The following is an 18,200-nucleotide window of genomic DNA, read 5'->3' as shown; positions in this document are numbered from 1 at the left end:
TTATAACATTGAAAGGAGATTCAAGCACTTGTGCATTTCAGTAGTGGAACTTCAAAAGAAGAAAAGTGTTTGGGGTTTTTTTTTTTTTAAATTCCAGCAAATTTCCGCTTACCTTTTGTGTCAAGAAAAAGCATGGCTATTGCATTACAATGTGATCGTTCAACAAAACCTTTATGGCTCTTAATTGTTTCCTATTGCTGCTTCTATTGCAGGTTCTAGAGGCAATTAATAAATATAAATAAATTGCACCAATAGACCTACATAGTGCTGTGCAGATGCACATAATGATTCTATCTGCTTAAAATTTTATTCCAAAAATTGGAATGGAACCCCCCCCCCCCCCCCCGCATACAATGCAAAACTAAATATCTAAAAACAGGAATTTCCTCCTACAGTAAGCAAAATACAAAGAAATGCACATTCCTAAAACTGATGACACATGGCTCTTGCACCTCATCATTCCCACCCCCCCTCCCCATGGCCCCATCATTCTTCACTTTTCCCAGCTTACTCCCTTTCAGTCATCCCTTCACACACTTATCCCTGCCCAGAATTCCCAGCCCCCATCCTTTTTCCTGTGCTCCCTCTCTCCTCGGCTTGACTTAAACAGTGATATAAGTGGTGGTGTATTATGTCATAGAACACACAATTACTTTGTTTACTAAATATGTAAATATTGTAAATAGCAAAGGCAAAACAGTAGTGCAGCAAATATTGCATATATCAGTAAAGGTAAACAGTATTGCAGTAATAAAGCTATGCATAAAAGATTTGTACAAAGAAACTTCCCTTACAGTAACTTGGAAAATCGGGAGACCACAGGCCCAGAGAATCACCATGAAATGGCTAAGGTGCTGTTTCTCTGATTTGTTGGAGGCTATTTGCAGTTCATTTATACTCATTTCTGGCTGTAGTTCAGGTTGTGCAAGTTCAGTTATTCTATTTAGAATTCAGTTTGAGCAGATTTATGCCCTAAGCTGTGGTTCTAGGGATCAATGTGGAATTTGCATTGCTGCTTTTTCATTGGTAGGTTGTTGCTGTTTGAATTCTGGCTGTTAGTGCTGTTTTATTAGCCAAGTTATAAAAGTTCTGAATGACGTTTTTACAGGCTGGCAATAGAGGGAGTTTGTCACTGATTCTGAAGTGACTAAAGAAGCTGAACATTTTTTACATGGTGAATAGTAAGGGGGAAATATCCCAGGCCAGTCAGCCCAATCATTTCAGACTTTTCAGTCAGTGTGGTATGGATTTCTTATTTATACATTTTATGTATTTTTTTTTCTGTCTACCTCCAAAAATCACAAATACATGTTTGTCAAATATTGACATGATTGACATGATTTCTAAAACATTTGTATTATGTATGTATGTGTATATGTTATATAATATAATTTCACACAAAGTTTTAATGTTCTAAAGTATGGGGACAATTTTCAAAACTGTTTGTCCTCAGGTACTTCTGCCTATGGGTTTAGCACCAATTCTCCAAAGGAAAATATGAGCATACTTTCCCTTTGAATCATACATACGTTTAGGATGGGCAATTTTGAAAAAGGCCTTTCACCCAGGTAAATTTGTATTTACCCCATAAACTATTTTAAAAATTGTGCTTACTAGATCCAATTATGTGGGTTTTTTTGTTTTTGGTACTATTGACGTTTGAGATCTGATTTAAATGTAGCACTTTCAGTTTGTTTGAGAGTGGCACTTAATAAATAACTTGTTTTTCTGACACACCAAACTTCATTGCCTTGACAGGTCCATAATAGTCCTAAAAGTTTGCATCTTAAAACAACTGTATGAAGGCATGTTCTACACTTTTTTTGGGGGGGGGGTTAACACGCTATAAATCATAACAGGGCTCATAAGCTAGGTTGCTTGAATGTTTTCTAAGCCTTGATATTGAAACTAGCCATGCAAACCAAAGCTAGGCAAATTTAAGTGTTAGGCCTAATCCATTTGTTCCAATTTTATTATGGGTCTGTAATATGTGCTCTGATTGCAGCCTTTTTTATTTCGTTTTTGTTTCTCTTCAACCCTCTACCATACTGTGCTATGCTGGATTGTAAAGACTGGCCTTTCATCTGAGTCTTGGGAGAAAAAAGTGAAGGTCTCTAAACAGAGTATGAGATTGTGGTGTGATCTTTGTGAAGAGTCATAGGGGCCAATGCAATACAGTGCGCTGAGCCCAGTTTTTCAGGTTCTTGTAAATCCAGAAGAGATTGAGAAACAATACACGCGTTGATCAGATTTCAATTTAATTGGTGAATTGAACAATTAATTCTTTGTTTAAGATTAGTTTTCCCATTGCTTTTGTTTGCCTCTGAATCCATACTTTGGCTTTGCTTCATTTTGCTAACATACAGTACTTAGTTTAGAGTTAATTGGTGAAATTGTTTGATTTTCTTCTCATGGTTGAAAAGGAATAGTTAAATAGTTGATGAAACAGTTCTTCAGTTCTGTATTAGTATGCTGCTACCTATTTGGTTAAAGGTTTATCTGTTTGAAGCTTTTGCCATGTCTTTTTTTTTTTTTTTAAACTTTTAGACCAGCATTTCCCAACCAGTGTGCCTTCAGACCTGATCATGTATGCTACAGAAGTCACCATAGCCTAATGCTCCTACCCAGACCAGCACCTGGGCTCTACTTTCAGCATCTCACAGCAACAAGAGAACGGCCGTGGCTCTTAAACATTTAGGAGTTCCTTTCTGAGAACATGTGCAATCGTGCATGCCGCCTCTTCCTAGCTACAGCATGAACCCAGAGCGTAATAATGGGCAGTGTGCAGGGCATGGATTGCTGGGCTTGTTCTGTGCTGCACACAGCATTGCATTATCTTCGCCTTCCTCCTTTGAGTTCTTCCAGCCTCTGTCTTATTCCCAGGTTGTGAGGCAGGGAAAAGTGTGCACTGAGCACTGGATATAACTCATGCTGAGTGTTGGAGAGCAGCAGTAATGAAGGAGCTCTGGCAGCTGCATGTAGCAGCCAAGATAATTTACCAAACTAGCTGCCCACATCCATAACGACTTCTCTCTTCTCCTGTGCTTGTATATAGAGGGAAATAGCCCATTGTGATGAGTACGTGTCCCTGCCCCATTTCTTCATTAATTTTAAAATGTGGAAGCGATACTGGAGGGGCTTTCAGTGCTTCTCTAGCTATTAACTTGGGTATGCCGTAGCTTCCTGGAATCACACCCATGATCCTGCCTCCATTGCAAACAATTACCCAATACAATTTCCATATTGCTCATTTAGTGTCCAGTCAGATGAATCCAGAACAAGTGATTCATGCACATCTACCAGCAGATGAAGACAGAGGAAACTGATGTTACTGCAGGTTCTTATGGCCTGGATTGGCCGCTGTTGGAAACAGGATGCTGGGCTTGATGGACCCTTGGTCTGACCCAGTATGGCATTTTCTTATGTTCTTACTGTGCCAGCCTGTCAGTATTTTCCATCTCCAGCAGATGGTGGATGTGCGTCTCCCCACTGGGGACTGTTTCGAATTAAAAAAGAGAAATAAGGAAAATTAATTTACCCCGCTCTCCTGCAGTGATACCAAATGGTTCTTCCCCCAGTTGAGAATTCTTGAGGTGATTTCTGTGGTTCCTCAGATGAGCACCTTGGTCCAGTAGCTGGTTTTTCAGTCAGCTGTTTAACAGCTGAAAGGCAGTGGGTGCAGGAAGCAGAGCGCAGTGGTGATGGCATATGCCCTTCCACTTGCAGCCAGAGACCATCTCTGTACTCAGCCATGTCTTCCTCCTTCCCCTGGTCTCCATGCTCAGCGTGCCATTCTGACGTTTGTCCTGCTCCATGGGAGGTTAAGGGACGTGGGCAGCCTGGCAGGTTGAGCAGCCTTTGTAGGCCTTTTTGCTGTGCGCTGCATGGTAGGCCTCAACGGCTTTTTGCACGCTTTGTCTATGTGCTGGGCTGCCCTCTTTAGGATTGTCAGTTCGGCTTGTGCGTCCAGGTTGGACATCCAGTTTTTGGGCCTCTGTGTCCAAGTTAAGCAGCACCTTAGTGGTCATCCTGCCTATCTGTGCGCAGGGGTTGGGTGTTTTGCTGTGTGCCTGTTTTTGCGGCACCTATCCTTGAAGCCTAATAAATAAATAAAAACAGCTGTATGCACACCTTTAGTCGCTGCTTAGTTTGCTGTAGGCCTAATAGCGCCTTTACTTAAGTCCAAGTGCCTTTTGCATTGCTTGTTGTATTTGGGCATCTCAGCCTAGAGTGCCTGCTAACTTGTGCCAGTGCTGTTTGGAGGCTCAAGGAGAGAACTATCTTCCTCTGATTTCACTAAGCCTCATTCTTCCCATCTGGATGTGGGTATGAGTAAAGATATCAAGTGGGACACCTGATATTTGAATTCCCTTAATTGGTTCATAAACAGGGTACACCTCAGGTGTCTTCTGGTTTTGGCATGGATCCTTCAACATTTTCATGGGTAAAATTGTTCCAGGGATTGCAATCCTTTCTTCAGGCGTAGTCCTCAGCCCCGTCCATTGCTCCCAGGGCAGAGTTGCAGGTAGTAACTTTGCTTGGACCTACTGTTAAGCGCCGGAGTACACAGAGATTGGCAGTGAGTCCTCCAATAGGAATTGGAATGGCACGGGTAATGAGGCCGATCCTGACTCTCTACAGGATGGAGAAATTCCGCCAGGATTAAAGCCATATAGGACTATGCTATGATTTTTTTTTTCATAGAGATGAACTGCCGGTCCTGATGTCCCAGATCTTGAATATGCTGAGAGTATCTGGGGCAGATTCCATGTCTGAGCCAAAGAAAAAAATCCCATTTTGGTTTCTCTGCGTAAAGTTCTTGTCTTTTCCCTGTGATGGAGGCCATTCAAGAAATGATTGATCTTGATTGGGGCTCCCCAGAGGCTAATCTCAAACAAGGTTGGGTTTTGGACGGCCTGTACTCTCTTGATCTGGTGGTGAGAGAGTATTTACATTGTCCAAAGATGGATGATGGCTGAGCTCAGGTAAGTTTAAAAAAAGTAAATAAACAGAAGGAGAGGTTTTGGTGTAGGGCACTTGTATGTGCAGTCTCCAAGCAGACGGCTTTCCCAGTAGAGGGAGGAGCGGCCTTGAAGGATGTACACGATAGGATTGAAACTAGCCTTAAGGCATTTGAAGCACTAGCGATGACTTTGCAAATAGACCTTGTAAGACTGGAAAATTGGGCATCGAAATGGCAGATGAAATTTAATGTGGATAAGTGCAAGGTGATGCATATAGGGAAAAATAACCCATGCTATAATTACACGATGTTGGGTTCCATATTAGGTGCTACAACCCAAGAAAGAGATCTAGGTGTCATAGTGGATAACACATTGAAATTGTCGGTTCAGTGTGCTGCGGCAGTCAAAAAAGCAACAGAATGTTGGGAATTATTAGAAATGGAATGGTGAATAAAACGGAAAATATAATGCCTCTGTATCGTTCCATGGTGAGACCGTACCTTGAATACTGTGTACAATTCTGGTCACCGCATATCAAAAAAGATATAATTGCGATGGAGAAGGTACAGAGAAGGGCTACCAAAATAAGGGGAATGGAACAGCTCCCCTATGAGGAAAGACTAAAGAGGATAGGACTTTTCAGCTTGGAGAAGAGACAGCTGAGGGGGGGATATGATAGAGGTGTTTAAAATCATGAGAGGTCTAGAACGGGTAGATGTGAATCGGTTATTTACTCTTTCGGATAATAGATTAGGGGGCACTCCATGAAGTTAGCATGTGGCACATTTAAAACTAATCGGAGAAAGTTCTTTTTTACTCAACGCACATTTAAACTCTGGAATTTGTTGCCAGAGGATGTGGTTAGTGCAGTTAGTATAGCTGTGTTTAAAAAAGTATTGGATAAGTTCTTGGAGGAGAAGTCCATTACCTGTTATTAATTAAGTTGACTTGGAAAATAGCCACTGCTATTACTAGCAATGGTAACATGGCATAGACTTAGTTTTTGGGTACTTGCCATGTTCTTATGGCCTGGATTGGCCACTATTGGAAACAAGATGCTGGGCTTGATGGAGCCTTGATCTGACCCAGTATGGAATCTTCTTATGTTATTAGAATCCCTCCCTTGAACCAGAAACGAAATAATGGGAATTTAAGCCTCATTGCCACCACATGTTGTTGTGTTTTTTTTTTTGTTTTTCAGTTTTTACAGCCCCTTTAAACCTTGTTGGCACAGTTCTGGTAATACTCTCTTCGTCAGGTCAGAATTCAAATGAGCAAAAGATAGCATTACCAGGAAATACACAAAACCACCACACTACTGTATGTGTTCCCTTCCTAGACTATTAGTTCTGAATTCCATACCTTATGTTGCCATCCACTAGCAGGTCTAATTTTCAGAATATAGCAAATATTTGACCTATTTGCATACAGTTGATCCATGAGCCAATTTAATTTATATAATTTGTTTATCCTAAAAGTGCTTTTGGTGGAGGATCTGAATTAATCACTAATTTAGACAAACTTACCTGATACATAAGACCTCCATGCTGGCACTGGGGCTGAATGAGAGCCCTTCTGTACCTCTTTCAGCCAGCAGGTCTTATTTGTTCCAAGTACATCATTCTTGAAACACTGTTAAATTGGTTAGTGCTGTTTGAGAAATAAAAGAAAAAGTGTCTTATTGGTATGTTTATTTATAGTCTAAAAAGTTAGTTATGGATTTACTCAGATTGTGGCATTACTTAAATTTTAAATCCATGCTTCCACTCTAATCGAGTGTTGTAGAGTGAGATGGATTCCCCAGGGCCTCAGAATTCAGAAAGAGCCATGGCTTCATGTAGAAAACTCTAGTTTTGTGACACGGTGGAATCAGATACTCAACAAGTGTTCATTCGATCTGATGCTGCTGATTATTGAAACAACAACATCCTTGAGAGACGAATTGGAGATCCAGGTACAAGCCATCAAGACTAGCTCTGCGTTTGAACTTTTTTGAGCAACAATGCTTGGAATTCGAGGAGAGTCTGGAAAAGTTTAAACGAGACTTGAAGGCTGTGAAATATAAGAAGTTCCTGAGGGACGAATTTGATTACAAAAAAGGGTATGTGTACCAATGAATGACCACCAATCGGAAACCAAAGAAGACAGTGTCTTTTGCACAAACATCTTCAGATGACTCATCTGGGGACGATGTGGGACAAAAGTCTACATACATGCCACGGGAAAATCAAAAGCAAGTTGCCGATGCAGCCTCATCCTCTGGATCTCACTCATCAATTGCTACATCTTTTTTAGATTCGGGACAGTTACAACGTGACAATCGGGGGACTCGGTCTCGCGGTCACCCATGCACCTCTCAAACTCAGCGCACAACGCGAGCCACATGCCAGCAGTTGGACCCGTGGCAATGAGTGAGAATGTGGTATTTAATCTATCCACTCGAACTTTAACTAAGGATGAACTTAAGATTCTTGGAAAAGGTTTGTCATTTGTACCAACAACGAAATGTAATCAATTTGATTTACAGATTCATTTGTATCATTTTTTCAGATCTTTAATATTGAAATTGTGTTTTGCTAATTGTCCAACAATGCTGGATGATTCCATGGTATTTGTGAAATCTAGGTGGGTCCCTCCAGGCCCTAGTGATCCTTATTTAGTTGTATTTGAAAAATTGGTGAGATCTGATATTGATGTATTAGTATCTGATAAACAATATATACATTATAACTTGACTAAAAATGAAAATTTGGTAGTGAAATCTCTGGTAAATGATCTGCACATAGTAATAAATCAGCTGACAAAGTGGGTGGTATTATCATGAATCGGGCAGACTATGTAACAGGTTTTACACCTCCCGACTGACTCTTGCCCTTTCTACTTACTCTCCCCTCCCTCCACCCACTGTGAATATACTCCCCCTTCCCCTCCCCTATTACTTTCCCCTGCTAATTATTCTGATTGCATTGATGAACGCCCTTGTAAAAACTAACATGTACATATGTATATAATTCACGTATTATCTACTCCTGTCCTTGTTTACCCCCTCCCTGTTAAAATATGTTGTTATTGTAAAGCTTGTTGCTCAGTTATGTTACATTGTGAACCGAGGTGATGTTTTGCAAACGTGCCTCGGTATATAAAAAACCCATAAATAAATAAATAAATGAAACCTTTTACCTTCCTTTGGATACTGACCCCACAGAATCTTTGAAATCACGTATTTCTTCACTGATTGAAAACGCTGTGACACATAAGTTCATAACATCTAGAGAGGCTAACTTTTTGTTGGCACAATTCCCTAGAACACCAGATTTTTATGTGCTCCCTAAGATCCATAAGACTTTACAGAACCCCCCTGGTCTCCTGATATCGGGTCTATTTTGGAACCTCTTTCAAAATTTGTTGACCTTATCTGAAACCTTTTGTCCCTTTGATTAAGTTGTATGTTCATGACTCTTCACACTTGAACACCATTTTGAATAATTTAGAGATCCCATCAGCCCCGATTTATTTGGTTACATTGGACATAGTGTCCCTCTATTCTAACATTCCCCAGGGGGAAGCTTTGCAGATTATTGAAGTTATTGGATTCATGTCCAAACCCTGTGTGTGTACCCACTTCATTTTTAATGGAACTTACACACTTGGCATTAACACAGAATTTTTTTAGGTTTGATAACACATACTATCAGCAAATTAAGGGCACCGCCATGGGGGCCACCATGGCTCCGAGTTTAGCATGCCTTTATGTTGCTAATTTTGAGGAAACATATCTATACTTCTGATTGGTCTAAATTTTTACATGTCTGACTGAGATTTATTGATATTTTTTTAGTGTGGTTGGGAACAGACATGCAATTTTACATGTTTTTGGACTGGCTGAATCAGTGTTATGCCCATTTAAAGTTTAGTTGTAATATTCATCCTTCTCAGATTGCTTTTCTGGATATTCTTATCATATGAAAATTTCCAATTTTCTACCACCATTTTTAGAAAGAATACTGAAACACTTTACTCAGTTTTGACAGTTGTCATCCTAGAACCTTAATTCTTGCGGTTACGACGGCTTTGCTCTTCTAAGATTGACTTCATTGTCAAAGTTAAGGAGATGTCTCGGTTTCAGTTGAGAGGGTACCTGAAGACAGTGTTAAATCAGGCATTTAAACGGGCTTTAAATATAAATAGAGATCTTCTGTTTCTGCCACAGAATCATAGTACAGATATGACTTTGAATTGTATTTTACCTTTTTCTCCGTTGAGTTGTTCAGTCTCTCACATCATTCGTAAACATTGGCATGCTTTATCCCTGCAGAACCTCTTTCAGGGTACATTGCGTTTTACACACCGGAGAGGAGCTAATTTATGAGATTTATTAACACTCTCAGATCTTAAGTCGGCACACATTAGTCAACAGGTTGTTGGTGAACACAAACCATATGGACAATGTTCTGTTTGTCCACTTACCAGTACTTTATCGGAGTTTATACATCCCAGTTCAGGTAAAAGATATGTGTTGAGGGGTTTTTCAGATTGCAATTCAGAAGGAGTTATCTACATTATTCGATGCCCTTGTCAGAAATTATATGTTGGGAAAACTATCAGAAAGATTAAAATCAGAATCACTGAACATCGGTCTAATATTAAGCACTTACGAGAATGCTCCTTCGACTGATCATTGGATTCAGTGTTCCCACACCATTTCTGATGTATATTTTTTTGTTAGAAGTCATCTGATGTCCGAATCGAGGGGGTAACTTTTCTGAATATTTAATTCGTAAAGAGCCGAAGTGGATTTACACTTTAAACACCGTAACACCTCACGGACTCAATAAGGAACTTGAATGGACATACCTTACTTGATTTTGCTAGGCTTTGGTTGCCTTGATCTGGATTGGCTGTTCTCCTGCTGTATGCTGATTGGTCCACGTTGTTTTGGCACCTTTTCTCAGTGCTTTAAAAATACACTTGATGTGAAATCTTACATGCTCCCTGCCAAATCGTTTCAGTAATATACGGTACATGAGAGAATTTTGTATGATTTGAAAATACTGTAGGTAGGTATGTACATCCATTTATTTAACATAGTCCTTTTTTTTATGTTTATATTTTAGACTTGCTGTATAAGCATTGCTTGTCCCTCTTGACGCAGCCTTGGCGAAATACGGGTCCGTGTCGGGGGACCCTTGCTATGTAAATCATTTATAAACAGTGGAGTTGCCATACTTGTGAATAATAAAAGTATTTACTTGAACATTTAAAAGTCAGACTATGCAACTTTCTTTCTGCACTTTTCGTGGTGGATTATAACTTAAATTTTAACCATACAGTAAAATAGATTACGGCAGAAATACCATCTGGTTTGTCCAGTCTGCTCAGTAATTCCTGTCTACACTAAGGGGTAGATTTTTAAACAGCGCGATTTGGCCTACTTTTGCTTGCGCATCAGACTCAAGCAAAAGTACGCTGGATTTTAGTAGATACGCGCGGAGCTGCGCGTATCTGCTAAAAACCTGGATCGGCGCGCGCAAGGCTATTGATTTTGTATAGCCGGCGCGCGCCGAGCCGCGCAGCCTACCCCCGTTCCCTCCAAGGCCGCTCCGAAATCAGAGCGGCCTCGGAGGGAATCCTCTAACGCCCCCCCCTTGCCTTTCTCCGGGGATTTACGCCTCCCGGAGGGAGAAGTAAATCCCTGCGCGCCAGCGGGCCTGCTGCGCGCCGGGATGCGACCTGGGGGCGAGTACGGCGGGCGCGGCCACGCCCCCGGGCTGTAGCCACGCCCCCGTACCCGCCCCCAAAACGCTGCCGACACACCCCCGAAACGCCGCGACGACCGGGCCCGCCCCCGACACGCCCCCTCCGAAAACCCCGGGACTTACGCGAGTCCCGGGGTCTGCGCGCGCCGGTAGGCCTCTTTGAATGTAGGCATACCGGCGCGCAGGGCCCTGCTCGCCTAAATCCGCCCAGTTTTGGGCGGATTTAGGCGAGCAGGGCTCTGAAAATCCGCCCCTAAGGATATAGCCAAGGTATGTGACCACTGGTAAGATATGTTTTCCTTATTTGTATTCTACCATCTTTGGCAGATGAACATACAAAATCTGCCACTTCACATCTAGCACCCCTCCCATATTTAACCACAATACTTTGTAATAATCTAAATTGCCACTAATACTAGTGTGGCTGTTGCTCAAACATTCAGCCTCCTAGGTCCCCTGCATTGCCTGCCAGATCTAGCCATGTGAGTGCCTGTTTCTGCTAAGACTTCTGTTTCTATAAACTGCGACTTTTAAAACATCTTCGACCATTACTCTTTTACCGTGACTATAGAACCATTCTTCAATCACTAGTATTTTCCGGATTAGATTATTGCAATGCACTTTATCTAGGACTACCCGATTCCTCTCTACATTCCCTTCAATTGATTCAAAATAGTGCCGCCCGAATATTAACCAGGACCCCTTTACACAGCCATATCACCCCAATCCTTCAATCGTTACATTGGCTCCCAGTAAAATTTAGGATACAATTTAAAATTTTGTCTATTATACATGGCCTGATCCATAACCTAACCTCCATCTGGCTTTGCTCATCATTGCGAATTTACAAACCTACCCGTCATCTACATTCTCTTACCCAAAATCTTCTAGATATCCCTTCTCCTAAATTAGCAAGGCTAGAAGTCACCCGAAAACGAGCTTTCTCGGTAGCTGGACCCATTTTATGGAATTCCCTTCCCAATCCTCTTCGTTTAATTTCAAATCCTTCCCATTTCAAAAAATCACTCAAAACCCATCTTTTTCAATTAGCATTTAAAACTCTTACTCCAGAACAAACATAAAGTCTTCTCTACCACTTCATTTACAGCCACCATCATATTTTTCATTTCATTTTTCATTTCGTTTCCCCCCCCCTTCCTTTTGTTTTCCATCTGTTCCCTAGCCTTCGGACTCACTTTGTCACTTCTCTACCTTCTTCCCTTCCTCCCATATTATTAGTAAAGTTCCACGGCAACAGTTTTATTTTTATTTACTTTAGTAAACACTTGTTTATTTCTAGCTGGAATTTGTTCCAGCTATTAAGTAATTTTATGTACTTTTAATTTTATTTATTTATTACCTTTTTCTTTTTTATTATTTTTCTCCAATGTAAACCACTTTGACAAAAAACTAATTTTATAAAGTGGTATATAAATTCTTTTAAATAAATAAATAAAATCATATCAACTATTTTGCCATTAATTCTGATAGCCTCAATACTCAATGACTCATTCAACATGGCTGGTAGGTCACACTATTTCTTTACTCTTTTTTTTTTTTTTTCAACTCTGCTTATCCTGTTCCTTCTTATGGTCTTTTATTGTTCTAGCCTCCACAGTTTACTCCAGGAGGATGTTATATACATCACCATATTTTTTTTTCCAACAGTGCTATGTATGTTGGTCTTGCATAAATTATTAAATGTATTAATGTGGTTTGTATTCTTTCTTTACCAGATGGTTGCTTGTAAATCACCTTTGTAATGTTTGATTCAATCACCTGTCTCTAATCCATGCACTTATTGATGTAAGACTTCTTTACCCAACGGCTAGGAAAGTTGGAACATAGTTTCTGTATGGCTTTCAGTTGATCTGTAAATTAGACTGCTGTATCTCTAGAAACATTGGGCTTTTGCCTTTTCGTTACTTGATCGACACTAGGTCATGACACTTGTAACTGCAGTATTGAAGCTGCCTCCCTGATTACATATTTGCATGAAAAAATATGGTCTGAACACAGGCTTTAATTAAACATTGTACAAATGTTGCTGTGACCAGTCTTGGCAGGAGGTATATCATGCATACCATATATGTGTGTGTATGTATATATATATATATATATATATACACACATATATGTATGACCATCAGACATACATACATATATGTATGTATACATACATATATATATATATATATATATATATATATAGATATATAGATATATAGATATATATATATATTATATATATATATACATACATATATGTATGACCCATCAGACCTCAGATTAGTGCAATGCCCCACTATATTTAAAAAAAGACTTAAGACTTGGTTATTCAATCAAGCGTTCTCATAAGCAACAGCCTGCCGAACTATTCATGCCAAGGACCCTTCTTTAGTAACCCCCCCAGAGAACTATATAGATCATATCCAGAACTCTCAGGCCTTCTTTGAATCCTTAACAGACTTAAATCCATTCCCAGATTGATACCTTGCTTCTTTGTTTTAGCCTACATTAGGCTCTGTAGCATTTACGTTATGTTATGTTATTACCCCATATAGCTGTATCCAAGTTACTTTTACCTGTTCATTGTAAGACATTAACTTGTCATTGTTCTGTTCAGAATGTAAACTGAATTGATCAGTAGCTCTGTTATTGGAAAATCGGTATATAAAAGTGCAAAATAAATAAATATATATATATATTAATCTATATAAATATATATGTATAAACTTGTGCTGTTCAGAATGCAACTCCATTATAAAGGTTTAATTAGTGATTAGAGGATGAATATGTACTGTAGATTTTCAACTTAATTTGACTGTTTTACAGTTTCATACATTCAATAAGTAAAAATGTCTTTACAACAGATACAGCAAAGAGCTGGAACCAGAGAACAATACTAATTTTTCCATCCATAAGCAGGCTGAATTAACAATTACATGTGGGTGATGTCATCTGGCGGCACTGAACAGGCGTACAGCAAAATTAAAGGGGGGGGGGGGGGAGCGGTACACACACTAGAGCAACCACAAATGATAGTGTAGCGCAATTGCAGATAAGGATCCTTGGACTTCAAATGAACCAGCGTCCACCCCATGGGCTCTCCTGATTTATTTTTTTGCCTTTAAAGTTCGGAGACTCCAAGCTTTGCCATTTTCCGTTACATGGTTTTACTAGCTTTCGGCTTTTGTCCCTTCTGACGCAGCAGGAGTGGCAAAACACAGTCCGTGTCAGGGGACCAACATTTGTTTCACTTCTATACAACTTCCTATTAAAGAATTGCGTGGCTTGGCACCCATTATACTGACTGAAGTCTCATTTGAAGTCCAAGGATAGTTATCTGTAATTGCGCTACACCTGATCCTATGTAATATTACAAAGCCTCACATAAGCTCATAAAAAGACGATAAATATGGTAGACCACTGGTTCAAAAAAAGCAGACCACTGCTATCATATTAGCTCATATAAAAATACATATAAGAACTCGCATGACTTCTGGAAATATCAGCAGGGTATCTTAAAAGCAGCATATCATGTTAACTTTTTTTATATAGCTGCTATAAAATCTTCACACACACTCAAAATGTTCTTGAATAAATCTGACTCCATACAATATATTTGCCATCACTCTACATAAAAATGACTGTCCAATGGCCTCAACCAATTAACTAGTCACTGTATCAAAACAAAGAATATAGTTATTACTGTTAAGATGTCTTATCTCAAACAATATTCCTTAGATACATATAGCTCTTGCAATTTATCCTATCAGTCTGTTAAAGTTCCTATCTACTCTGGCATCTACAGTAAAAACAAAATTAATATACTGCATCTTATACAGAATATATACTGAAGGAACGCCAGGTTCACTAAAACCCTACCTTTCCAAACTCTACAGCCAAAACACCCATCAATCTTTTAACAGGTCATGATGGAAAAAAACGTCTTACCACTTTTAAAAGAAATTCATACTGTCACATAATTCCTCACTGACCAATCACAAAATCTGTCTGCATATCAAAACCTGAAATACTTCAAAGAAATGCATCCCACTCAGTCTCTCTATTCAGTCCAAGGTGATGTAGGATTTTCCACTAAAAAAAAAAAAAAAAAAAAAATAAATCTGTTCCCCCGTACTAGCAGACAGAAAATCACTATTTCTGATGCTAATCTGGCGGATCACAAAAAATGTAAAATCTTGCAATGTAATTACATAAGAGCCAACAAGTGGAGGAGTAGCCTAGTGGTAAGAGCAGTGGGCTCTGAACCAGGAGATTATGGTTCAAGTCCTGCTGTAACTCCTTGTGGCCTTGGGCAAATCACTTTACCCTCTCGGGATAGGGTAAAGTAATTTGCGAGCAGGGCCTTGCGCGCCGGCGCCCCTATTTTCCATAGGCCGCCGGCACGCACAGAGCCCCGGGACGCGCGTAGGTCCCGGGGTTTTTGGAAGGGGGCGTGTCGGGGGCGTGTCAGGGGGGCGGGACCCAATGATGCGGCATTTCGGGGGCGGGACTGGGGGCGTGGTTTCGGCCCGGGGCGTTTCAGGGGCGTGGCCACACCCTCCGGAACCGCCCCCGGGTCGAGTCTCGGCGCACTAGCAGCCCACTGGCGCGTGTGGATTTACGTCTCCCTCCGGGAGGCGTAAATCCATGGATAAAGGTGTGGGGGGGGGTTTAGATAGGGCCGGGGGGGGTGGGTTAGGGAGGGGAAGGTGAGGGGAGGGCGAAAGAAAGTTCCCTCCGAGGCAGCTCCGATTTCGGAGCGGCCTCGGAGGGAACGGAGACAGGCTGCGCGGCTCGGTGCGCGCCGGCTGCCCAAAATTGGCAGCCTTGCGTGCGCCGATCCAGGATTTTAGAAGATACGCGCGTATCTTATAAAATCCAGCGTACTTTTGTTTGCGCCTGCTGCGCAAACAAAAGTACGCGATCGCACAGTTTTAAAAAATCTACCCCTATGTGTTTGACCAATTAGTCTACAGTGACAAATTACTGTGTAAATTACTTGGGTCGAATGACATGTAAAGTACTGTACCTGGCTCTTCAAAAATGCATATGATCTTACATAAAATTTCAATAGGTTTATTATAAGCACTATAAATACTAGAAGAATGCATTGAGTGATGTAAAGTTCATTATGACAACTCTATGATCAATATATTAAGCTACTGGAATAGAAATTATGTATCTCAAATGATTTTCCATGCCCTATAATTAACATATATTTTAGATGTTACCCAATGATATGAATCTTGCTTTTGTAAACCGTTGTGATCTTCTTTTGGCATGATGGTATATAAAATCATAAATATTTCTTGGATAAAGCTTCATGTTCAAACATCTTTATACACATCACATGTTCACAAATGGAGCATGATCTGCAAGACCATTTCCAATTATGTTCCACTGAATTGTCCATTGTTCTAAGGTTAAAGACATTAACATGTGGGACAAATTACATTTTCTCTTAGTAGTAACAATGGTTAGTGCAGTTAGTATAGCTGTGTTTAAAAATGGATTGGATAAGTTCTTGGAGGAGAAGTCCATTACCTGCTATTAATTGAGTTGACTTAGAAAATAGCCACTGCTATTACTAGCAACGGTAACATGGGATAGACTTAGTTTTTGGGTACTTGCCAGGTTCTTATGGCCTGGATTGGCCACTGTTGGAAACAGGATGCTGGGCTTGATGGATCCTTGGTCTTGACCCAGTATGGCATGTTCTTATGAATGTTTATAGATATGTATGTTTTAATTGTATGTTTTTCATATGCTAAGTGTATTGTATTTTGTTGTCTTGATATCTATGAAGTATATATGAGGTAACAGTTCACTGGTGATTTATTACATATTGATTGTGTGGAAGGTCCTAGAAAAACTGGCAATGAATTGATAGGCAGTTCTTGTATCATAGGAGTACATAAGACCAAAACGGGTATCAAGTTCCTGGTATGGTACTATTGGATTATAACTGAGTTGCTAGTAACAGCATATCTTTTCTCTATACGCCTGTGTTCATTTTTCTCCACTGTTGTGGGAGTTTAGTCTGTTCCAGCTACTCCTTTTTATGCCGAAGCTCATGCTTGATACAGTATGCAGAGGTGGTTGGGAAAATGTGCTACTTGGAAGTTTCTGACTCTAGGGGCCTGTTGAGAGTGAAAAATGCTGAGAATCTAATCTGCGTATAATCTTACTGAGGTGTATACAGTGATGTAGCAATATTTGCAGAAAGTATGATCATAGCATATAGTCAGTATATGGAAAATGTAATCATAAAATGCTTTGTAAACCATAATATGACTTGTTCCCCCTTTCAATATTGCATAATAGGTAAATGGAAGAGCTTGAGCTCAGCTTCTTATGACCCAGCTTTGACAGATTTCTCTTCTGGAGTGTATAGCAGCTTTACCCATGCTTCATTGGTGGTGTCCATTGCCAGTTCAGAGCTGGGAACAGCCGACTGGCTGGACTCGGAAATCTCTTAGCCTGATGTGTGAGCTGTTTCAGGCATGGGAACATTCTGTGTCCCTCCTGGCTGGAGTGTCTGAGGCAGTAGCTAGGGTTGTGCTGGTACTGGGCCTCCTTCATGGGAAAGCTTCCAGGGTGCAATCCATCATAGGTTCATTTCTCTGGTCAGGGCCTTTATCTGCATGAATTAGTACAACTCCTTGCAGGTTCCCCGGGGGAAGCTGGGCCCAACTAGATCACTTTTGCTGGCATCCCTATGTGTACTTACCATAGTGGCCATAATCTTCAACACATAGGTTGGCGACTGTGCCCCACTTTAAAACAGGGGGTTTCCAGGATTGAGATGACCCTTTTATTGTTGCACTCTCTCTCCCCTTCAGGGATGGGAGATTTGGCTGTTGACTTTTGAGAAGTGATAATAGGTTCCCTTTTGGCACCTTATTTTTCTGCTCTGGGAAGGGGTTGTTTTCACTCCCCATTCTAAGTGGGCTTTGCCTTTGAGTGGCAGCCACTCTGTTCTTTACTGGATCTTAGAGCCCGTCTGCCATGAGCACTCACACCACTGTTGCACTATTATGCAGCGGAGATGCATCGTGGTAGGCAGGGAGATCTCCTGGACTCAGGTCCCCCCTGTAACAGATGAGGATTTTTCCTGCATAGGGGAATATCATTTTTTATACCTGCTGGGCACAACATCCAAAAATTTCTCAGCCATTGATTGTGTATTTTAAAGAGGAATACATCACCCATTTGATCTTCTGTATTTTGCTTCTTTTGCCTTCAGTTATACAGCAAAGTCACTGTCCAGTGGCAGTATGTCTGCATCACTGAATTGATTTAAAGAACTGTAACATCGCTCAAGTGTCCAGTATGAGAAGAGAACTTTATATGTATATTTTCAGTTGGCCCCAGTAGGACTAGATAGTCAGATATCTGCATGATATGATTTTTTTTTTAAAACTGTCCTATAAGAGCTAGTGCAGGTTTGCATTAGATAAGTTTGACCCTA

General features: G+C 40.5%; 1 protein-coding gene across 7 annotated transcripts in view; it reads left to right on the top strand.

The window, feature by feature from the left end:
- Positions 1 to 18,200, top strand: part of APLP2 (amyloid beta precursor like protein 2) — a 171,398-nt gene that overhangs the window by 52,540 nt on the left and 100,658 nt on the right. The gene's annotated exons all lie outside the window — the stretch shown is intronic.

Source organism: Rhinatrema bivittatum, chromosome 12 (assembly GCF_901001135.1).
Source record: "Rhinatrema bivittatum chromosome 12, aRhiBiv1.1, whole genome shotgun sequence".
Lineage (NCBI taxonomy): Eukaryota > Metazoa > Chordata > Amphibia > Gymnophiona > Rhinatrematidae > Rhinatrema > Rhinatrema bivittatum.
Note: the sequence above shows the minus strand (reverse complement) of the source record. Positions and strands in the feature narration are given on the sequence as shown.